Source organism: Pteronotus mesoamericanus, unplaced genomic scaffold (assembly GCF_021234165.1).
Source record: "Pteronotus mesoamericanus isolate MK-2021 breed Mesoamerican mustached bat unplaced genomic scaffold, CSHL_Meso_final scaffold_174, whole genome shotgun sequence".
In the NCBI taxonomy this organism is placed as follows: Eukaryota; Metazoa; Chordata; class Mammalia; order Chiroptera; family Mormoopidae; genus Pteronotus; species Pteronotus mesoamericanus.
This window is the reverse complement of record NW_026555309.1, coordinates 35532287-35556813: the sequence shown is the minus strand read 5'-3', so window position 1 is coordinate 35556813 and position 24527 is coordinate 35532287. Positions and strand designations below refer to the sequence as shown.

The following is a 24527-nucleotide window of genomic DNA, read 5'->3' as shown; positions in this document are numbered from 1 at the left end:
GGTCAGCCATCAGTCTGACCCTCACCGCAGCCTAATGAGGTTGGTGGTGACGTTCCCGATGAGGACGCTGGGGCCCTCAGAGAGGTGGGACACTGGCAGTCCACCATGTCCCAGCGCAGAGAAGCCACAGCAGTGTCACCTAGCGCCCTCCTGCCACCTCAGTCGCATGAGTTACAAGGGTTGCTGTGGGCCCAGGGAGTCGCCTAGAAATAATTCTACTTGCTGTAAAGCCAGTTGGAGAACTGGGTTTTTTTCTCCCCAAATCATCTTTCTTCCCTATAAAAATCCAAGCTGGCCCCATTCTGCCTGTCCCCATATGACTGTCTACCCCTGCAACGCACATGAAGGACACGTGTGAGAATCAGCTTAAACTAGAGACAACCCAGTGGCCGCCAACAATAAAATGGGCCAGCTGTGGTTCACGCCCGCAGTGGAATACTACACAGCTAGGAACACGATCAAAGCCTTGCCATAGACGGACACGGGCGAATCTCAGAAACATAATGCCGAGTGAAAGAGACCAGGTGCAGAAAAGTATATCCTGTCTGATTCCACTTACATAAAATTCAGGAATAGGCAAAGTGACTGTAGGGTATTAGAAGTCAGGCTTCTGAGTACGTCTAGGGAGGGAGCAGCTCCTGCGGGGCCATTGGAGGCACTCCTGAGGGTTATCTCCTACTTATCCACATGGGTGATGTTCACTTGATCAAAATGTATCAAGCTGCACCCTTGTGACGTGTACAGTTTTTGTCAGGGCCTTATGCTTTAGGTTTACCATTTGTTTTAAAAGCTTACTGGGGAGCTAAGAATCATTAGAGAGGCTTGAGGCTGAGCCCCAGGCAATCCCATCATAACTGTGGTGCAGAATTGACCCGATGAGGAAGCCGCCACCACCGGGTATGAGCCGTGGCAACGGCACCACTGTAGCCGCCTCTGCCTGGGGAACTTGATCCGATGCGGCAGGAAAGCAGCCTCAACCTCCAGGCCCGGCTGCAGCAGGCGCCTCTGCCTTGGGGCTGCTGCTGTCCCCCAGAACGGGCACGCTGCCCAGCGCCTGCTCCCTCACGTCGCTGGCCACTGTTCCAACAGCCCCTGCGGCGTCCTTCATCTTTTGGAGTGGATACTCATTCCCAGCTGCAAGGGATGCTGGCAGAGCGAGATCCTAACTTCTATTTTGAGGCAGAAGGCAGGAACCCCTCTTCTGTGTGAAGATTACCAACAGGTGCAGGGCAACAAGAAAACACAGCCAGTCTCCGCTGTGCCGGTGGCCCTGACATGGCCTTTTGGGGCCATCGCCTTATTCTGGCGGCCCTAACGGTGTACAGATGTTGTCGGCTGGTGTTCAGCTCAGTGTGTGTGGTTTTATATATTTTCCTGGACTACCGTGCTGGAGGAAATATATTTTTCCTAGTCCTTTGCCAGCTGGGATCCAGTGCATTTTTAAAAATGAAAGGCACCTATGTGAGCTCAGAAGGCAGGGAGAAGGTAGAGGTGATTTTTCCTCAGGCAGCAGCATCAGGGTGCCTGGGCTCGTGGGTTCAGGACGGTACCGCGCTCCTCCCTATGTGCCCGAAACCCTCCCAGCACTCGCCACGAGTTCTCTGTAATTGTCCGACTCCTGTTTCCCTGGTGCACGTGGACCCGCGCCCACGGGCACCCGGGGTCCAGATGCGTGTGTTGGGGCTGGGGGAGAATCGAGGCTGTTGTATCACACTGAGAAGGAGGGTCAGGAAGCCCCTAAGGGTCCTTTGTGGAGTGGTTAACGTGTCCCTGGAGGGGTCCGAGCAGCTGCCGCTCACCCAGCTCCCAGGCTGACGGGCTCCGCGGGCTCCACTGGGTGACGCAGGTGGCCCAGGACACACACGGAAAAGCAAAGTGGAGAACTGTGCTGAACAGAGTCAGACAGACCCGGGCCCGTCCTGTCTCCGTCACCTCCCAGTGAACATCTCGGGAACCCGCCTGGCCAATCTGAGCCTCAGATTCCCCATCTGTGAAGGGGTCAGAGCGATGCCTACCCCCAGGGGTGATGGGCCAGCTAAATAGAGTAGTGCGTGGGAAAGCCCTTCACAAGTAGAAGAGGGAGGTTTTCATGCAGAGGGGACACTCTCTTACCCAAACAAGGACTCTTTGGCTGAGGAGCAAGCTTGGCTTCCTCGTTCTTCTGGTGGTGCATTGGCACATCCCGGGACGGCGCTGGGCTGGGTGCTGGGCATACAAAGGTGAAACAGACTTGGGCTCTGCTCCGAAGGAGCCCCAGGGACGGGCAGGCACAATTCAGCCTGAGCGGGGCATTGACAGGCTGAGCAGAGATGCCAGGGGAACTCCTCCAGACCTAGGGGTGGGATCGCAGGAAACTTCTAGAAGCATGGATTTCTAAGCTGAGACCCGAAAGAGACACAGGGGTTAACCAAGTAAAGGAGCAGGGCTAGAGAGGGGGGTCTCAGGAAGAAAAACAGCGTGTGCAAAGGTCCAGAGGCCAGAGAAATATAGGCCAAAGGTGAGGAGTAGGGAGTGATGGGGCGGGGGTGTGTGGGGGGGACGGGGCGTGGTGAGTGAGACAGATCGCGTCCTCCAAGGGGTTTGGATTTAGCGGGCACATGCTCTGCCCCAGGAGACACACAGCTGGCCCCGGGCCCAGCTGCAGGCTGATTTATAAGCTCCCAGTGCCAAGAGTGGCTGCATCACCTGTTTTGAAATCCAAGGCATGCAGGGCTCTGGGGCGAACGCTCCCTGTGCCTTTGTCCAATGTTAACCTGAGCTGGGAGGAGAGGTGGCCTCTGGGACCCTGTGGACTCTGGCCCTCGCCCTGTGCTCTGGGTGGGCAGGAGGGACGTCCCAGGAATAGAAGCCGCTCCTGCCAGGCCTTCTCCACCTCTTCTCGCCTGTCCTCCCTGCTCCAGGTCAGAATTGGATGCCCTCTCTCTCCTCGGTTCATCAAGCCAGGCGAAATGGCCACTGGGATTTTCCTCCTGCCGCCCAGACAGGCAGGCTTTGTAAGGGGACCAGGGCGGGCTCACACTGCCATTTCCAGGGGGCACTAAGGCTGTTTTCCCCTTGGAGAGTAAAAGTCCCATCGGCTGTGTAAACAGAGGCAGGTGGAAGTGAAGCAGAAGAGAAAACAAGAACAGAGAAAAAGCTAAGCTTGTATTGCTCGCTTCTGCCAAACCCTGTCTCCTCCAAACTACTTCTCTTCTTGTGGTTTATCATCCTTTGTCTCAGAATCAACTTAGAGGGCACCTCCTCCAGGAAGCCGACCATGCCCTTGTTTTGAATTGGTGCCCCTCCTTTTTGAATTGGCACCCCTCCTTTATTTTCCTAGTTCTCTGGGTATATGTCCAGTTGTTGTTGACCTGTCTGCCTTCCGCACTAGAGGAGCACCTTCAGAAGTGAGCCAGACAGTCCGACGTGCTGGACTGTGCGAGGCCCCGCGTCGTCAGGACGAAGTGCACCATGTCCTGGCGTGGCCCATGATCCACTGAGGGCACGGCGCAGCTGAGTGGGCCCTTCTTCATGGTGCTAGAAATCACTGGGTTCTGGTAACACTCTACTGGGTTTTTTTTTCCTTCCCTAGAGGTGGCAATGGCTTCTTGCTGCTGCTAGTCTCGGGTGCCTTGCTTGTACCCTTCACCCTGCCCACAGTGTCTAAGTCCCCTCAATGAAGTCCCTTCAGGTGGGCCACCCTGCGGTGGGTCATGTTTCCTCCTCGGTTTCTGACTGTCTAGGGCCACACCAGGTCCTCAGCGTTGCTGTCTCGGTCGGTCCTCACCAACCTCCGGAGGCAGCCGTTACCTTCCCGTTTCACACCCCAGGAAACCGAGGCTCAGCCCAGCTCAGTGACTTGCCCCAAATCACAGAATTTGGGTCACCTGGCCTCCAAGTCTGTGTTCTTCTTCCCCAGCTGTGCTCTTCGGAGCAAAGTTTCCATCTCCTTCCCTGTCTCTAGGCAGAGTGGCTTCTAGACCCTTCCATCCTTCATATCTTTCCTTTCCAGCATCTTGGGACACGATATTCGTCTGCCTAGGCTCTAACTTTTATGTCTAGAAAATGTCAATGTGTCTCCCCGGAGCCTTAAATCATCTGTGTGGACAATGATTGGTGTGGGTCGTTAGTTTAAACCCGGCTTTCACGCTTGGTCCACCCTCAGCTCAGGCAGGTGGGAGGTGTCGGGGGTGGGTGTGAGAGAAGGGTGGGGAGCCTCCGAAAGTGCTGTACTCCTGCAGCAGAGACAACACACAGACAAGGGCGAACAACCGGCAGTCAGACGCCACTATCTCCAACTCAGGCCTCGGTCATTCAGGTTTGGCTTTGACTTTGGAAGCCAAAAGCCTCTCCCTCATTTATCCTAAGGAAATACTCAGCGACTTGAGAGAAGACGGATGAACAAAGATTATAGTGGCAAAAAACAAACAAACAAAAAGTGGAAAGAACCTGCACATCCATCAGCAAGGGATCAGTGAAATTAACCATGGCCCCACGCTAGAAATGACTCATTTACAAATCCACTAAAACTGATCTGCATTCGTTGACATGGAAACAATGTCCAGAGCAAGTTGTGAAATGAAAGGAGCTAGTTATAAAACAGTGCACATGGTGGGGTGTATTTTTATAAAAAATAATCTCGATTTGTTTTGCTGTATCTCTATATCCAGCCCGGCAGTCCTACAGTCTCCAACGTTGAGGCCCATCCACTCCTCCCTGATTCCAAAAATACCTGCAAGGCCCGTCTCCCCAGCCCTCGGGGGAGCTCCTGTTCCTCCTTCAAGATGTTCCAAAGGCAACTCTTGGCCCCTTCTTCCGGTGCTCTGCCCTGAAGCACTTTGCTCCCCACCTCAGCAGCGCCCACTGGGGTGCGTTGGAGTCACTCGCCTAGCTTTCTGTCTTCCTCATTAGTTGTTGCATTCAATCTGGGGACTTCAGAGCTTGGCCCCTAGTACGCGCCGTGCACCTGTTTGTTGAAATACATGAATGAGCGAATGAGCAGGACGCTGGAGGAAAGGGTCAGAGTGACTTAGCATCTTTCACATTCATGCTTTGGCCAGGGTCCTGCTGATGCTGCGCATGATTTTAGAGGCTGAAGAAATTGGCACCAAGACTTAGAAATGCTAAGATGCGGACCACGCCTTCGTAATCCCCCATGGAAATGTTTCTATGTTAAAAATATGTTCCTGAGTCCACACTGATAGTGCAGAACAAACACAGAGTGCTAGGGGGAGAAGGGACAGCTCTCCTTTTCAGTAGGATGCCAGCTACTCAATGTAGAAAGAGAGAGAGGGCTGGGAAGTCACCATTTTGCAGCCATCACAGTATTCGTTGATTCAAGCAAGACTCGTCAGGGGATGACAAGACCGTTGGGTGAGACATGGCTGGAGAGCAGGCAGGGTATTTGCACAGTCTCAACGTGTCTGCCGGATTACTCATTGTTTGCAGGGGGAGAAAAAGTACCTCTGCAGTGGGAAACCTGGCAGACACCCTTTCACCAGCGCTCAGCATCAACACCACCAATAAATAATAGGACAATCCGAGAGCTGGGGAGCTGCACCGAGAAGGCCGCAAGGTCCTATGCGGTATTCCCCCCAGATTCCCATAGTATTTGGGAAGCAAATCATGTGGACACAATCAGACAAGTGCAGACAAGCGAGCTAGAGACTTTAAACGGTGTAAGTGTGGCAAGAAGCAAAGAAAGACCGAGAAACTGGTCCAGTTTGAAAGAGAACAAAGAAGCAAGGCAAGTAACGGCAAAATGTGATTCAGGATTGGATTCAGGAAACAAAGCTGATACAAAGGGCAGCGGGAGACGAGGGACCAAACTGGAGTATGGGTTGTATATGAGATATGTACTATTGTGGCAATGATAGTTTCCTGACGTGGGTAATTGCCCTGTGGTTGCATTCGAAAACGGCTTTATGGGAATTTTGTATTATGGAAAATTTCAAATGTACAGAAACAGAGAGAGAAGAGCATAATAAGTATTTGAATATTTATTACTTAGGTTTAACAATTGTTAATTTGCCATCCTTTGTTTTCTGAAATATTTTAAATATTTAAAAGGAAATTTTATATATATATATATATATATATATATATATATCATGACATTTTGCTACTTTAATATTCATCTTTACAAAATAAGGACTTTTTTTTTTTTTACATAATTCCAGGACCATTAACTTACTTAATGATTAATAGTAATTTCCTGATATTATCTAATATCAATTCACATTCACATGTTTCCATTTGCCTCTAAATGGCTCTTAAAGTTCATCTGTTCAAACCAGGCTCCAATCAAGACTATGTATCACCCTTGCTGGGGTCGCTCAGTGGATTGAGTGCTGGCCTGCCGACTGAAAGGTCACCAGTTTGATTCCCGGTCAGGGCACATGCCTGGGTTGTGGGCCAGGTCCCAGTGCAAGAGGTAACCAATTGGTGTATCTCTCGCACATTGAAGTTTCTCTTCCTCTCTCTTTTTAAAAAATTAATTATTAATTTTTTTAGACAGAGGGGAAGGGAGGAGAAAGACAGGGAGAGAAATATCTGGAGACCTGGCCCACCACCCAGGCACGTGGCCTGACTGGGAATCCAACCGGTGAACTTTAGGTTCGCAGGCCAATGCTCAAAGCACTGAGCCACACCAGCTAGGGCATCTCTCTCTTTCTTCCTCCCTTCCCCTCTCTCTAAAAATAAATAAATAAATAAATCTAAAAAATAAAAAGAAGACTATGTATCAGGCTTGGTTGTTATATAAGAAAAACCTTAAATTTATGTCCTAGCTCCTTGTTTTTTTAATCTACTTTGACTCATTTCCTTCCTTCTTTTCCTCCTTCCTTCCTTCTTTCCTCCCACAATATCGATCAAGGGCCTAAAGATGTGTTAGGCGTCGGGGATACAAAGATGAGTAAGATAAGCTCTTTGCCTTAGGCTCCTCACAGTCTAATGAAGGAGGAACAGCCACTCGACTAGATAATTATAAAGCTGTGTGAGAGCTCTGCCCAAGATAGAGGCTGGCTATTCCACAACTGTTTGTAACATCAAACAATGCCGCATCCGTCAAACAATGAGAAGAAGAAAAGGAAAAAAAAATTGGTTTAGGGAGGCAATTGGAAAAAAACAATGAAATAAAGGATTACAGGGATGTGGATTTCAAATTCCCTGAGTCCCCCAGTCCTTCGTTTTTATGGGTCAACAGGAGTCGGTCATTAAAATCATTTTGTCCAAGTTGTTTCAAGTCTATTTCTATTTCTCATCGTATCTCCTTGAAATGCTCTATTAAACCCATTCCTTCTGTTCCCAGTCAGCCTCCCATGACCACAACATGAAAGCCAGAGTCTTGCAAGGAGGACTGTCCCCTCCCTGGCCTGGGAGTGGATATATGGGCCCTGATGGGATATCACCATCAGGGCGCGTACCCTACATGTCAGCCCGTTTTGAGTGTGTGTGTGCTCATGTGCTGTTTGCGGTGTTGTGATGAGTTGTGGGGCACTCGATGTAGGGCATTGTGGTTTTTAAAAGCAGAATATTCAGGCCACAGGTGCATTGTCTTATCACATCGCCGATTAGTTGTTGTAATTAGTTACAACAACTAATCGCTAATTAGTTAGTTGTAATAAATGTTCAATGTAAAAAAAATAAAAACAAAAGCTGGGGTTTTGGTCTCAGAGAAACCTGGGTTCAAACCCTGCCTCTGACACTCGCCGATGGGTGGCTTTGGGCGGACTCCTAAGCCCAGCATTGAAGAAATCTTCCTGCAGTCTGAATCTGGCTTCTCTGATATGCAGCATCCTGACACGGAGCATCAGCACGTTCCCACGCCGTGGAAGTCTTTCCTTCTTGGAGCCCCGGCCGGCCATTCGTTCCCTCACAACATGCTGACCTGCCTCACAGCGGAGTCAGAAGCACTGTGTAAAACTTCTGGAACACACGTGGATTGAAAATCCCTTATAGAGAAATTCACCCTGCGAAGCCAACCTCGCCCACAGCCTGGTGCCCAGGCCGATGCCTGGAAGGTTCATCCACCTCTGCAGGGTGCTGAGGAGACTGTGTCCAGGCATAGAGTGAGAGCAGCTGGTTGGATGACCCCAAACAAAGGTTCTCTGTTTCTCTAACAAATGCCATTGAGACGGTGGCTGGGTCGAAGACAGATGCAGAGAGATATGTTCCGGGTTTGGAGAAATATTTCTGAACAGCCTACTTTTTAGTTTTCCATGCTGCTGTTCCTGCTCTTTAATTAAATGCTGTTTATGGGCACAGACGCTTCAAAGCTCCTCCGGGGAGCTTGGTGACAATGTTCGCTGTAAAAATCTATGCCCTAAAGCTTTTTTTAGCTCACTGCTATCCTGAAAATTCTCCCCAAAGTCTTCAGTTGAGGGTAGGGGTTTGGAGAATTTTGCAGGGTGTTGGCCCAGGCTCCTATGATCAAAGAATCTCAGAGTTGGAAGGACAGTGTGTGGTCCTCTGATCTAAACCTCCTCATATTTTGAATGAACAAACTGAAACGCAAAGAGGGGAGGTGACTTACCCAGGGTCATGTAACCCGTTAGCGCTAAAGCAGGGACCAGCATTCAGGGCCCCTGAGTCCTGGGGCGGCCTTGCCATGGATAGTCCATGTGACTTGTCCTCTGCTGCTGAACTGTGTTTCTGTCTACTCAGGGCTCAGAAGAATTCCTACCAGCTGGCGAACACTATGAACAAAGGTGAAGACAAGTACGGTCCATGGAATTGGGTAACGAGTCAGCCTGTTCATAGCAGGATAGGGGTACGCTAGGATTGGTTTTTCAGTGTCGTTTCCCTTTTACGGAAACAATGTGCTTGTGTCACTCTGTTGGAGCTGTGACCCTCGTGATTCAGCCTAGAACCAGTCAATGAAGCATAGTCCAAATAAGCCAGAACATGGTGAAAAGGGAATTTCATTTTTTCTCATCTTTCTGGAAGGAGAGTACACAGGCTTCCACGTATACCCCCTCATAGGCTCTTTTCTCTCGCCAGTCTTTTAAAAAAAATTTTTTTTAAAAATCCTCACCCGAGGACATTTTTTTTTCATTGCTTTTAGAGAGAGAGAAACATTGATGCGAGAGAGAAGCATCAATTGGTTGCCTCCTGCATGCGCCTGGACTGGGAATTGAATATACAACTTAGGTATGTGCCCTGCCTGGGAACACAAACCTGAAGCCTTTTGGTTACAGGACGATGCTCCAACTATCTGAGCCACACTGGCTAGGGCTCTCTATTCTTTATTACATAGATCCATTTGACCTTTTCCCTTAAATCTTTCTGCTTCTCCTTCAACTCCTCTGCAGCTGTCTTTCTCTGCTGACTCCAAACTCTGCATCAGAAATATCTAGGAATTAGTCTCTCGGGGAGATTGGCGGGTTGAGGGGGAGGGGAAGGAGAATTAGGCTGTCAGTTTGAGGCTCGCTTAGACAGGCTGGGTGAAGGGAAGAAGTTAGTAAAATTTAATTGATTTTTATCCCATCGTGGGTATATTCCCACCAATGTTTTTTTTTTTCAAATATCTTACCATCATCCCTAGTCTAATTACGCTTCTGCAATTGCCAGTGCAGATTTAGTCATATGACATATGGTTGAGTGCATGCTTGCCTTGTCCCAAGCCTGGGATGGCATATAAAGATAAGGGAGAACTGGGCCCTGTCTGCAAGGAGAGCACAGGCTTACATGGCAGACAGGCAAAGAGACAATGTACCACTGTGTGCCCGGAATTATGATAGAAGCAAGCAGACGGGGTTGAGGAGCTGGAAGCCGTCAGCAGCGAATTCTTGGAGGATGTGATGTTTACCTGGACTTGTATGAATCAGAGGAGTGAGCACTGGAGAAGGAAGAAAAAGGAAATTGAGAGACAACAGCAGATGCCAAGGCACCGGCAAGAGAGAAGCTGGAGAGAGCGGGGAGGGGGGATGCAGGGGGCCTGAGGCTGGGAGATGAAGGCAGGGCTGGAGCCTGCGCGTGGAGCTCCTGTGTGGAGCTCGGGAGCCTGGGCTTTATTCTCTGGGCTGTGGGAGCCACTGAGAGGCCGATGAGAGGCGGGATCAAGCTTGTGCTGCTGAGACCACTCTAGCTGCGGTCTGGGGAGCAGACGGGGCAGGTGGGGGTGAGACTGGGGCAGGAAGCCAGTTAGGAGGCTGTGCAGGATGACAGAGGCTACGTGATGGGGAAGGGACCATTTGGAGACATATTTGGAAGCTAGATGTGAAAGGGATAGGTGTTTGATTAAAACCCAGGGACAGAGAATGATGTGTGAAAAAAGCCCCCCAGACTTCTGGGTTGGGCGACTGCATGCTGTTACTGCTATTCACTCAGACAGGAAATGTAGGGGGGAGGTTTTGGGGGAAAAGATAACATTAAATTTGGGCTATGTGTGTGTTCTTGAAATCAGATTTCCTTGTACCTCAGGATTTAACTTTTTCTACTTGGTTTCTGGTTTCTATGATCACACTAAATATATATTGAACAGTTTTATTGAGATATGACTTACATACCATATGATTAACTCACTGAAGTGTACAATTCAATGGTATTAGTATATTCATAGAGTTGTGTAACCATCACCATAATCAATCTTAGAACATTTTCATTGTCCCACGAAGAAGTCACACATCTCTTAGCCCTGACTTTCTATTCTGTCCTGCTCCTCTGCACCTGCCACCATCCCCCGACCCTTGACTCTGTAGATTTGTTTATTCTGGACAATTTGCATAGATAGAATCACAGCCGATATATTTAAAAATATAATCAAATCTCCCTTTACATTTTCAACTGTTATCAGTTCTGCAGATGTGTTTGGCAGTGGGGCAATAGCATGGGTTTTATCATGACTCTTTCATTTCCAAATGACAGTAACACAACTCAAACTAACTTAAGCACAAGGGGGATTTACTGGTGCATATAACCGGGAAAAATGGGGCGGACCTAACTTCAGGGTTGACTGGGTCTAAACACTCAAGTGATGGCATCAGGCTTCTTTCTCTCTGGGCTTCTGCCTCTTTGTCTCTCTCTCCTCTCCCTCTGCTTCCATTTCTATAAACTTCAAGAAAGACTCTGATCGGCTCAGCTGAGGTCATGTGCAAACCCTTGGACCACTCACCGAGGTCAGAGATAACAATTGGCTAGGCCCGAGTCATGTGACCACCTGTGTCCAGAAGGGTCCTGCTCTGTGCTGGCGCCACACTGACAGCCTATAGGAGGAACGGGGAAAGAGCAGGTCCACAGAAGACTTCCTGATGGGAAGGGGTGTCCGTGTTGCTAAAACGAGGGGAAAGGGATGCTGGCGGGGTGAAAACAGCTGATGTTCAGCACATTTTCTGACCTAGACCAGCATCAAACAAAGAGAAGGCTAAACAATTAAACTCACGTGGGATGAGAGCTGGATCAATGTGTAGACGGTGTTTCTGCAGTTCAGAGCCGCAGGGCTGCCTGAGAGTCTTCCTTGTGTGTGACCCCAGATTCAGCGATGGGAAGCGAGTCTGAGGAGAAAGATTTTCAATCTGTTTTGTTTCCCTGTACGTCTGTTTTATATAATATTTTATTTGTTTTGAGAAGTCCCAAACAACTTTTTGATTTCCCATCTTACCAGCAAATACCATAATTCTTTGGATGTTTTTCAGGTTCTTTCCAAATGGATAATCATTTCTGTTTTTTTTTCATGACTGGGTTTGAATTAGGGTGATGGGTTGTTTTTCAAAACTGGTTGTTCAAAACCTATGGTTTCTTCTTTTGTTACACATTATAGGCTGCATGTTGGGTTCCTACTGCTTAACACCCTGACGTTGTATTCAACTCTTTCATCTCTGTTTCTTGTGCCTTCCTCTGCCTTATCCACTGGGCAAAGTCCTACTCATCCTCCGAAATATAGATCAAGCAAGCTTCCTTGAAGAGGAAACAGATGATGCCTAGCTTTTTTCTGTATCCAGCCATTAGGACAAGGATAAAGAAACATATGCATGAGTGAAAGCATTTGTATCTCTCTAGCCTACGGATGGTACATGGGTTTTGTGTCCATTAGGAGAACATTTGATTACAAGCTTTAGACAAATCCAATGGGTTCAACAAACAGAGGTTTACTTTTCTCACATTTCAAGAAGTTTGAAAACTTCAGATGTGGCACAGGTTGAGGGGCTCAGTGAAGCCATCAGGGACTTAGTCCGAAGATCACCAATGCACACAAGGTAAGAGGGAGGAAGGAGAACGGGCCGAGCTATGTGCCGTGGTCTTCCGCGTCAGGGCTCATGAGCCAACCCTAGCTGCCAGGGAAGTTGACAGCTAGGAAGTTGACAGAGAGTTCCCCTCTGGGGCTGGGACAGGTTTCCGGCTCTGTCTGGAGGAAAGAATGAGGGGATGAGTATTAGCTAGGTGACCAATGGCACTGACCACATGTTTCATCTCATGTTCCAAGGTTAATAGATTCAAGGGGGAGCTCTTTGTTAAGACTTGTCCAGGCCCAGCAGGGAAAGGCCCTTTGGTGGATCATTAACGTCTGCCGTGGCTGTGGATATGGCGTGTTTGGTGCGTATCTGCCATTTTGGTCCAGGGCATAGAGTGATCTGCGTGCTGGACCATCTGCTTTCCCCTCCACCCTCACCCCAGCTGCTCAGTGTGCTGGGAGGCAGGTTCTGATGGCCTGGACCACCAGAGCCCTCTGCCCCGACTTCCGGTTGGCTTTGGCCATTGCAAGGCGGTGGCAGAAAGGCAGAGGAAGGGAGGGGACTGATGTCAGGATATCTATCCTCTGACTCCCTCCCTTCTGGGACGACATGGTTTACTGAAGGCACATCTCGTCCTGTGGCCCACTCTGGACATCTCTCCTCTTACAGGTTCCAGTAACTGCCCCGTTCTTTACCCTCCACCTTGTTGATTTCCCCAAACTCTGTCCACACCTTTGTAAACAGTTCCTTTAATACACTGCCCTCAAATTACTCAGTTTAAGTGTCCTGTCTCTTTCCTGCACAAATCCAGATGGCGGCTGTCTGTACAAGCTTTGGGTGCTTGTTCTGGGGGAAGGTGTTGGACGCCTTTGTCTCCCTCTTCCTCAAAGTCAAGGGCAATGTGCCTCCTGCACTTGACAGATTACCTGACTTGCAGCATGTCCTAGGGTGTGATCAGAATACATTTTAATACATTTTTATTGATCAACGCCCCCACCACTCCCCACGCAATGACAGCAGCTGGGGGGTGGGCAGCTGCTTGGGCCCACAGGTGCATCTTAGCTGTGAGGCTCTGGGAGCTTTCAGGAATCAGCAGGAGGGAGCAGACCTTGCTCCTGGTTCTCTCTAGAAATCGCAGCGGGCTGGTGAGAGACCTCATTTCTAGAGCTGTTGATTGGAAGAGGCTGTGCGCCAGGTGGCTTGGAAGGCCAAGTGCAGCCACAACTGGGTACCATGTGCTCTCCATCCTGTCTCTGCCTTCCTGCTGCCCAGAGCGTTGGAGTCTACACTCTGAAAACAGGCTCCGCAGTGTATTATTAGATCCTCACCTCCCTCCCTCCTTCTCCCACCCCCAGCCCCGCCGTGCAGTGCGCCGGCTGGCGGAGGGGGTGGGGGAGGAGCCATTCAATGCCTTCGGAGCAGGGTTTCTTAAACTTGAATGAACGTGTGAAGCACCGGGGGATGGTGTCAAATTGCAGATTCTGATTCAACAGGTCGGCGTTGGGGCGGAGATTCTGCGTTTCTAACAAGCTCCCTGGTGATGCTGGCGCGGCTGATCCGGGGAACACACGCTGGGTAGAAAGGGCTTAGAGATGAGCCTCCAGTTGGTAGCCACCAGCCACATGTGGCTGTTTACATTTATTGCCTTTTCTTTGGTTTTTATCTCCTCATCTTGTCAACCCATCAGAAGCGAGCTTCTAGTGAGAGAAGCCCCATTCAAAAGGTTGATCGCTTAGGTAAAAAGAGAAGTCGGTAGGTTTTTATAAAACTGGAAAGATGAGGAGACGCACAGGGTCCAGGGGCTCCACGGAGGTTGCCGCTGCCGTCGCCGCCACCCGCGCCAGCATGACCACCGGCAATCACTTCTTCCTCCGTTCCTTGCCTCCTTTGCCTCTTTCCTTGAAAATTTTGGCCTCATTCTCTCTACCAACAGACTCTCCTTGGCAGGTGGCTCCAGGCTAAAATTACCTCCCTCGCTATCTAAATGCAATAGGGAGCGCTCTCCCCCAGCGTCTCTCTCCGTATCACACTGCACCCGGCCCTGTGAACAGGGGGCTGGAGTGCCACCGCCCGCTCCATGGGAGGGCGCGGGACCCTGTCACGGGCAACCCCCGGAATCAGATGAGTGGAGGGGGAGACACGTGTACCCAGAGGAAGAGAGCGTGGTGCGTGGAGGAACGGGGCGACAAAGCTAGCAATGTCCACTCGTCCCACGGCTGCCTTTCGCCTCACTCAGGAGCCCATCCAGCTCTTCCCCTTTAAGAACCTCTCTCCTGGCCTCCCCCCCCCCCCCGCCCCCGCCCCCTGCCCGTTAATGGCTCCCCATGGAGGAGAGATAGCTTGACATATTTTGCTGGGTGGTCACAAGAGCACTACCGCCCTCCTTGTGTACTTTCACTGCAACCGATGATCAAGGTGTCTCTGGTACAGAAGTGAAAATCAAAAGACAGACATCCTGGCTAGGTTTCCCCTTTGCGTTCTTCAGGCATTTGATAGCATCGCACACCGCCTTGCTCAGAGAATTTATTCCAGTTGCTTGAGAGCAGCAAGCGGACTACAGGGTGGTAGGTAGCAGGAGGGGGAGGCAGCTGCCTGCCAGGGGGAAGCTGGAGGCGGGTTTGGTCTGATGCTCACTTGGGGGCTGGAAGGTCAGGACAACACAGGGGATGAGGGGCCTGTGGAAGGTCCTGTGCTGGGCATGGACGGGAAAGGCAGGGTAGGCAGGGACCAGCCACTTTTTACGTTTTTTAAAACAAGTAAATGCAAGTTATTATTATTATTATTTTTTTAGGAGGGCTAGGGGAGAATTTGGGGGTCCAAAGGTCATAAGGAGAGGCTCGATTGCATGTGGCAAAGTCCCCGAAGCCAGAGGCACAGAGGTCGGGAATATCATCTCCCAGACCCACGTCTAGCTCCCTCCTGTCCGCCCTCTTCTCACCAGCCTCCCCTCTGGGCCAGGAGAGGCACCGCCTCACACCCCATGGCCGGAGGCCGATCCCTGGTCAGAGAAGCAGAGGGGAAGGAACATGGGGCGGACTGCCTACCGAGTGCCAGGTACTTTGCATTCATGAACTCAGTTAATCCTCACCCCAGACCTGTGGTGAGGGGCTGCGTGTCCAGGTCATAGGTGAGGAGCTTCGGCTCTGAAAACGTTAAGTAAATCTCACAAGATCACCTAGCTCATCAGCAGTAGAGCTGGGATTCAAACTCAGGTTTGTCTGCAGAGCTGGCATTCTTCTTCCGTCCATCCATTATCCATCTGTCCATCTGTCTGTCCATCATCTATCCATCCATCGTCCATCCACCCACCCATCCGTTCATTCAACAGATATTCATGGAGCATCTACTATGTGCCCAGCACTGTGCTAGGCACAGAGGATGTGGGAAAGGGCGTAAGACAGACACAGTCTTTGCTCTCATGGGTCTTGCAATATAGTCGGATGAAAAAAAGTAAACAAATAGATATAACGTGTTGTAAAAAGCAAGGTGGAGGAAAATAAAGTAGGGTTAGAGGGAAGCATGCCAGGAAGGGAGGCCAGGGCTAGGGTAAGGCAAGAAAGGCAAAACCGGAGGAGGCGCCCACTCTCAAGGCCTTGCAAGTGCAGGGCTGGCCCTTGCATGACTCTGGCTCCTTAAATTTTGCACCTCTTTGGTGCCTTGCTTTAACCTCATCCAGGTCCTGCAGACAGGGAGTCACAGGAGGCAGGTGACATCTGAACAGAGACAGCAGGTGCTCTTGCAGTGGCCTTTCGGCATGTGTGCGTTATCTGCAGCGTGAGCTCTGGGGTGGGTGGGGGCACCTAGTGGAACCCGCAAAGCAGAAGGCATCCTTGCATCCCGAGAGTGCCACAGGCTGGGGGAACGCAGGGGCCAAGAGGTGAATGAGGAAGGGGTGCGGAGGCCTGGGGGGAAGAGCTCAGTGGGCAAGTATCTCCACAGCAACTGGTGCCCACGGCTGCATCCGGCAGGGGTTTGTTCTAAGCCAAGGAACAGAACTCTCCCACAGTACAGCTGCATTTGACCTCTATGCTGAGGGCATCTTCCCGAGAAGACCCGCTTCTTCTGAATCCCCGATTTTTCAGTATTTCCAGTATTTGGGGATGGGAGAGGGACGAAAGGTCTTTTTTCTTATTTCAAGCATATGCGTATGCATGCTTTTTACACATGCTTAGTTTAAATAAACTGGCCAGAAGTCTGTAAGTCCCTGTAAAAAAATGACACCAGAGGTTCCCGAAGTGGGGCGCCTGCGCCAGCAGCATCAGCCTCACGCAGGGACTTGTTAGCAAGGCCCCTGCTCGGCTCCCACCCAGACGTGCTGACTCAGAAACATTGCCCAGCCCTCCAAGCGATTCTGGCGCCTGCTCAGGTTTGAAGCCCGTGGTCTTGATGAGTGTCATCCATGAACCGTGAGAGGCTCTTTGAAGCTCACCTGGGCAGAGACACAAAAGATGGCCTCCTTGGGGCGATGGCAGCCTGCAGCCACCAGCAGCCAAGGGAGGGAAGTGAGCTGCCTGAGGTCACCTGAGAGTCGGCAGTGGCGCTAGGCATGGCCTGCAGGTCCCATTCCCACTCTGCCGCTCCTCTCTGCAGTATTTATGAACCTCTTTGTAAAGACCCTGGAGAAGCCAGGGCTTATTGCTTGCTTTTTAGTGTCAAAGACATAGGACGGTGATGCCCACATCAACATTTACAGTGTTTTTATAGTCCCCACTTGTGATATCCAACCTCCCCAAGATGGAAGATGAGAAATGTGATCATAACGGATTCGGAATGGGAGGCGGCTGGGTTGGAGCCCTCTTGCTGGGTTCGGGGGAGCCGGACAGAAATGAAGAACCAAGAGCAGAGGAAAGATTATAAAAATGTTTAGTCTTTGCTTTATTGAGTTACAACAAATGAGCAACAAGTTAGAAAAATTGTTTCTTTCCAAACTCCCTAGCATTTTATTTGTGCAGTGTACTCAAATTGGGGGGTTGGGTTGCAAACAGAGTTCATATTGCAACATTTATACTGGATATGACTCTTGGTTTTTCTTCTTTAAAAGTTAGGACTAATGGGAGAAAAAAGTGCACTCAGGAATCTAAAATTGGCCCAAAACAAACACGCCAACAACAATGAAAAAAATCAGTTCATGGTGAAGCTTCAAGCTGAAATCTTGTCAAAAAACACACTGAAAAAAGCCAGTTAGGAACAGAAATGAAAACCAAAGCGGTTCATCTTTGTACCATCTAGATAGGAAGATCTCTTTTTGTATTAATTTCATAAATGTAAAGATAATGCTAATAAACGTGAGAGCCCTTTCTGTGGATACCTAAAAAGGAGCTTAAAAAGGGCAGCCCCCCGCCCCCCAGGTCTCCCAGCGCCAGCTGGGCCCCAGGTCTACTGAGCGGCCAGGCCACTGAGGAACCTGCAGGAGGCTATTCGGGAAGCCCTGTGCGTGGCTACACAGGAACTCCAAAGGCGGCTGGGGGAAGAAGTGGAAAGGGATTTGATTTGGAAGATCTGCCATCTGTAAACTCTCTCCAGGTCGAGACCGACAACTTCTCCCCGAGAAATCGCCTACATTTCAAACTGCCTTTAAAAAAATGAACTCTCCCTACCTAAAATCCAGTAGATACAATGGCACTAATGCTAACATTACTCCCACCCCAAAATCAATAAAATAAAAATAAAAAGAGAAAAGGAAGAAAGAGAAAAGCACGCATGATCAGCCCTCCCTCCTGGAAAAAACCTTCCGGTGGTAGTGCTGGGGATGGAAATCGCGCTCGATTAAAAAGGTAGCAAAATCCCCACATGGTACAAATTGGTTCCAGTAGCGCGAGAGGTGGGGGACAGGGCAGAGGAGCAAACTATTTACAAGGAACCATTGAAAACGCAGTAGTAGGACTTTGGCACAACGAACAATTCCCACCCGTCCTCTGGGAGGCGCCTGTGAAAGTTGCTGGGTTCCTGTGCTCCGCAGAGACAGGCCAGCTAAGTAGTTCCGCTTGGAGTCTCCGGCCAGGTGGTCCACCGCAGGCCTGGCAGGGAAGTTCTCTTCTTTCTTCAAAGACGGAACGTCCCCTTCACCAGCACAGCCGTTCTGACTGTCTTTCTGGAAGATGACACAAAACCAGAGACAAGGTGTCAGGGTGATGGCGGAAGGCAGTAGGGGCTGCTTGTTCCTGGCTCTCCTGGGAAGGACCCCTTCCAAAGCCATGGGCGGGGGGGGGGGGGGGGGCGGGGCGCGGTTGGGGGAGGTAAAGGGGGGGAGGGGAGGAGGCCGGGGTGGGCAGGCAGGAGGAGAGACCAACACCCTTCAAATTTGGGCCCAGGTTAAAGTGCTTCCGGAGCCCAATCTGACGTTATGGGAAGTGCCTCCAGAGTCAGGCTTTTGAACACAGGAGGGCTTTTTGAGGGAGGCAAGGAGGTGACCTCTGATCCCTTTCATTGCTGCAAGACCCCTTTATTATTGCCGTAGAGGCAGCCAGTCCCAAAGGCTCCTAAAAGCCTCTGGAATCAGACAGATCGAGACTCTGGCTCTGACCTTTCCCACTTACTAGCCTTGAGGCTATACCCATGTGACTTATTCTGTCTAGGGCTTCATTTCGCTTCTGTGAACCATGGAAGATAATAGCATCCATCTCACCGAGTTGTTTGATTAAACAAGTTAGGACAGGCACCAGCATTTGGAATAGTGCCCGGTACACGGTATTATATGGATGCCTTCATTGTTTTTGTTAGATGGAGCCTTTTCCAAATATGTTAGGATATATAATAATAACCATAATAAGATGGGACATTTTAAGTGTATTTTTAATTTAATGTTTATACCAGCCCTCAGTGGTGTTGGAATTATTAATATTCCCATTTTGTAAGTGAAGAAACTGAGCACCGAGAGGCTAAATAACTCGTCCAAGATCACACAGTTAGTAAGCGGCAGCGCCAGGGTGCAACCCCCGGCAAACTCTAGGGCCTGTGCCCGTAACAAATGAGCAGTGTTTATTAAGAGTCAGTATGGAGAAATGTTTACTTCTTATATACATTGAAGTGATGAAAATAGCCCAAGGATGTTATTACAAGTTGAATCGTATCCCCTCAAAATGTATGTTGAAGTCTGAGTCCTTAGTACCTGAGAGTCCACCTTGGCCAGCCCAGTTCATGGCTCCTCCCCGCACCCAACCCGAGTCCCACGCACACAGCCTCTCTCGCACGAGCTACCACGTCTGCTTTAAAGGCAGGGCTGGTGGTCTTGTGCAACACGTCCCCCTGGGTGGGTACACGGAGCACAGCCAGCTTCCTCTTGTGTTCCCAAGGCAGAGGCTTTCCCCCAACATACAGGGTCTTTCACTGCCTTTGGAAAGGAGGCTGCTTCCGGTTAGAAGTCCCCTGAACAGTCCTCAAGGCTCCGGGAAATAGGGCCCAGGGTGGGCAGACAGCTACTGCTCTTTCTTCCCCCAACCGGAAAGCCGGATCCAGGGTCTGCCTGCCGCCAAGCATTGCGCCGAGGTCAGTTAGGCTCCCTGGGCGTCACTTCTGTAATTTATTCCCGGCGGGCTGCTGGGGGGGGGGTTACAGATGAGCCGTGCAAAGCAGGCAGGTGCTCCAGAAATATTGCTTCATTTTTCCTCGCGGAAGGCCAGGTGTAAAATTAGGGCCTTAGGTGTAAGCAAACTCCTGTGTGCGCGCGCGCCTGTGTTTGGATGTATGTGCATACGTGTGTGAGAGAGTATAAACACATTTTCTCCATCTTTCCTAAACGAAACTGAACCCTGTCTCTTCAAGTGACTGGCACAAATTTTCACTTTTTAAGATAAATCTCAAAATTGAAGTGGTTCTCTATCTGGTAATGAGTTTTTCTGATTCCCTGTATAATTTCTCATGGACATGGCTGTGCACCATGCTCCAGCCATATGCATTAATACAGAAAATATGCAGAACAAGGCCCTTTAAAAAAACAGATTGTAAGGCTAAAGGCGTGGCTTGGAGGACGGGCGACGGAGACACTTTTTTTTTTTGCTTTTGCAGAGGTCCCAGATGTCTGTGCTAGCACGCCCGGCACCGCGGGCACGGCTTCTCCTTTGGCCTTTCCCAGGTACGCAGCCACGGCAGGATTCGGGCTGCGGGGCAGGCGGCACTCTCACAGTGAGTCTGGGGAGACGCCGCTCGGGCCAGAGGGAGAGGAAGAGGAAGCCGTGGCAGGGCCGGCTTCTCCGTCTGGGCCCAGTCGCCTTCCTAGGCAGCACATCCCAGCTGGCAGGCCACTTCCCCGAAAGCCCTTGTCCCAGACACCATCGGTTCTCTTTGTTGAGTGTCCCTGGGCTGGGCCTTTCTCAGCACAACTGTCGTCAAATTGTCTGGTTAATTGTGCATTTCATGAGGCCCGTGAGGGCGCAGATGGGGCCCACAGAGTTCCCTGCGGACCCTGCCACCCACTCCCCGCACTGTGCCAGGCTCACTCAGTATAAGTTCACTTTTCAGGGTTTTTTTTTTTTTTCCTTAAAAGAGTATCACAGTGATTTTGACTGTGTGGCTTCTTGCTAATCTCCTGGGTTTCTACCCAGAATCTTACCTGTTGGTCACAGACATTCCATACTGCAGACCCTGGAGCACCAGGTCTCAGCTCGGGGAGGAAACTTCATGGTCATTGGGCCCATTTCCTGACAGGCACTATTCAAACACATCTGCCAAGTGGGTGCCCAGCCTCTCCCTGAACACCGCCCCGGACAGCAAATCCACTGCCTCCCACACCTCCCCTTTCTATCTCGCGGACAGCTTGGAATGTTAAAAAGGATTCTCTAATTCTTTAGCAAAATTTTCTTCTCTCTTACTGTATCCAGGGGGAAGCATGAAACAGACAGAATTCTTTGCCCATGTGATGGCTTTGTTTCTGATTCTCTTTCATTTTCTCGGTAGGGATCTCCCAAAGCCCTTTGGGCTCGGGAGAGAATAATGCTGTATTCCAAGGGAAAGGAAGACAAGCACTGTGATAGTGATTTATTATCTTATGAAAGTCAAGTCGCCTTTTATAAGAGGGGGCATGGTCTGACTTTAATTAAAATTGAGATAAGGGAAATACGGCAGCATGGAGAGGGATGAAGCAATTTCTCGGCGAAGAGGGAAGAGCCTGCACTAGCCCAGTTCAACCCCGCACCAGGCCTTGGTCCACTCTGGCCCATCTGGGAGCAGCTCTTTCCCTACAGCAGCCTGGGGGGCCTCCAGGGTTGGGGAAATTGCTGAGACATTTGCCAGGTACATCCCCTCCAGGCTGCTCTCAGGGAGGCTCAAGACAGAAGGGACCAGAGGGACCCTTCCTGCCCCTTTTCCATCAAAGAATACGATCCAGGCGTTTCAACAGACTTTGAGCAAATGGGATCACATCGGAAACTCTCTAGGCAGATTTTCAATGTGGTTACGCGTACAAGTTTGAATCCCAGCTCTACCACTTCTTAGCTCAATGCCGGACGTGTTGTTGAGCTGCGCCTCATTCTCATTAACCATAAAATGAAGGGAATCGTGTTGACTTCCGAGAAGTGTTAACACATGGGAAGTGCTTGAGCGGTGCCTGGCACGGGAAGCAATGTTACCCCTTGCCTCTGCTCCAGGCCCCCCGCCCCCACCCCTCTGAGATGTAATTAACAGCTTGAGCTTGTACAAGTGGGGCCCCAACCCCAAAAATCAGCTTTGAAAGATAGGAAGGAGATAGCCCAGCTCTCGTCCGTGTAGAGAAGAGTGTGCAACTTCAGAGTCGACATCCACTGAGTAGGGGCTGATGCTAATGCTGGCCCCTGTTTAGAGGTTTCACTTATATTATCTCACTTAATCCTGACAATCACAGGCAACTGTATCAGAAAGAGCTATGGGCGGAATTATGTCCCTCGCTCCCTTGCATACATTGGAGCACTAATCCCAAATGTGACTGCACTTGGAGATGAGGCCTTTAAGGGGGTAATTAAGGTTAAATGAGGTCACAGCGTGGGGCCCTAATACAATAAGGCTGGCGTCCTTCTAAGAAGAGGATGTACGTGCAGAGAAAAGGCCACATGAGGCAAGCCAAGGAGAGAGCTCTCACCAGCCACCAACCGTGCCCGCACCTTGATCTTGTAATTTCAGCCACCAGAACCCTGGGAAAATACATTTCTGTTGTTTAAGCCACTCAGTCTGTGGTGTTCTGTTATGGCAGCATTAGGTGATAAACATAGAAAGTTAAGGTTACAGAAACTTACTAATAAAAGCATAAAATAAAATGTCTGGGCAGGCGGATGCTGTAGAATTTCCCACCATCCAGCCTCCATTGCCCCCAAGAGCAGAGAGGTCGGAACACCCAGGTGTCTGCCAGACACCTTTCCTTTTGCTCCTTCTTTGACTATCCCACAGGGTCTGACTTTCTCTACAGGATCATCCACACGGAATCACACAGAGTCTTCTTTACTGGTGAGTCGAGCAGTTTCGAGAGAAAATTCGATTACATGTGAGTCAACCGGACACTCTTGTTATGGTCCCTGCACTTCTGTGAAAGTGGGAACCCAGGCAAGTCACAGCCACAAAGGTCCCCTGATGTGTAAAGTTCCCTGTGGCCTTTTGGATATGTTGTTCCTTCTGCCAGAATGTTCTGACCCCTTCTTTCTTCCCCAACTTCTACTTATCCTTTTAGATTTCAGTTCATCCACTAATTGTTCAGAGGAGCCTTCCCTGACCCCTTAAATCAGTTTAAATTCCTTGATTCTATATTCTCCCAGCACCAGGAACCTTTCCTTGAAAACACTGGACAGTGTAGTAACTTTTGCTTTTTGTTTGATTACAGATTGATCAAAGCTTTGTTCCCATTAGAGTATGGTCTCTATGGGGGCAGGGACGTGCGGGGCACCGCCACCTTCCAGAGCCGGGCACGCTGCAGGTAGCTCATAACTACCTGGCGGATGAATGAGCCAAGGTACTTATCATGACTGTCCCTGAACTAGTTCCTTCCTCTGAAATATGAAGGGCGAAGCTTTCATGAGTCTTAAGCTACTTCAAGCTTGCCAAAGCACAGTGAGAATTGCTAGTGTGAGTAGGTCCCGCATGAGGCGAATGGAAGCGATAACAGTTAACTCTCCATTGGGTACCCAGACAGCAAGGCTGCTGTGCAGTCCCTGAGAAGCATCGCCGAGAGAATGTCCGGTGACCCAGTCCCCAACAGACACTTCCCTTGAGCTGCTCATATACATGGAAGGCAAACTGTCCCCAACTCCTCTCCTCTGGCTGCTGTCATCTAATGGGGCCAGTGAGCGATGGGAAAAAATGAAAAGCATAAAGATGGAAATGCCAGGTCCTGGATAACTGAAAGCCAAGTATCTTTGTTCATTCTTAGGTTGGTTCAATAAGTTGTTATTGAGCATCTGCTTTGAGTCAGGCCCTAGCGATTCAGAAATTAATGGAATGTGGTTACTGTCCTCAAGGGTTGTCGGGGAGAAACAGGGAAACAGATCATTAGAATATTTTCTCCATCTATCCATCCATCATCCATTCACGCATCCATCCATTCAATCTCTGTATTCGGACAGCCGATCTGAACAGCGTGGGTGCACACGTATCCTGGATCCTGAACGGTAGCCAGAGTGCAGCACCTGGCAGCCGCGAGTCTTTTAAGGAAGGTGGACTATGGAAAATATTTTTCTCCTGACATTTCACAAAACTAACCTCTTCCCCAAAGCCACCCCTAGTTATCAGGAGATGGAAATGGTCAGAAATGAGGAGGCAGCAACGTCGTGAATGAATAGTTTTACATTAGTCTCCATTCCCACAGAGAATTAAGAAATGACCACGTCCTGTTGGTTCGGCTGGGTGGTGTGGGTGGCGTTGCTGTTGGAGAGGCGGTGGGCCGTGGTGGCTGGGCGGGGCACTAGCCTGCCAGATGAGAGGGTGCCGGCCCCACCGGCTGCTTGCTGAGGAACTCAGGGCAAGTGTCCCTGAACCCCAGTTTTGCCCTCTGTGAAATGAGCTGGACCCGCCTCCTAGGACTGCCTTGAAGTTTAAATGACTTCATCAACGTGCTTAAAAGAACGCTGAGCACACGGCCCATACACATGAACAGAAACTCTTAGAAGAAGCCGTGCTGGAGTATCCCATCTGGCCAAACATCAAGGCATATGTGTGCCCAAGTATTCTGACTCATTTTTTAGGAAAGGAGGAATTTATTTTTCAGCCTCTTGCCAGGTCAAGTCTCTCAATGGATGGCTCAATAGTTGTCTGGACCCCGAGACTGAATCAAGATAACACAATTCAAGGCTTGGGAAGGATTCCTTATCTCTGTCTAACCTCAGGGAAGAGGAGAGCCTGGACTGAGTCAAATGCTGACATGAGCCTTGCAAAGCAAAGTGTCAGTCAGAGGAACTGGTCAGGGACATTAGTAAACTCCACAGA

General features: G+C 49.9%; 1 protein-coding gene across 2 annotated transcripts in view; it reads right to left on the bottom strand.

The window, feature by feature from the left end:
• Positions 1-17023: 17023 nt before the first annotated feature.
• Positions 17024-24527, bottom strand: part of ZHX2 (zinc fingers and homeoboxes 2) — a 136036-nt gene continuing 128532 nt past the window's right edge. For both annotated transcript variants that reach the window (XM_054590443.1, XM_054590442.1), the window contains exon 4: positions 17024-18240. The gene's annotated coding sequence lies outside the window, so the exon portion shown is untranslated. The remainder of the gene's footprint in view (positions 18241-24527) is intronic.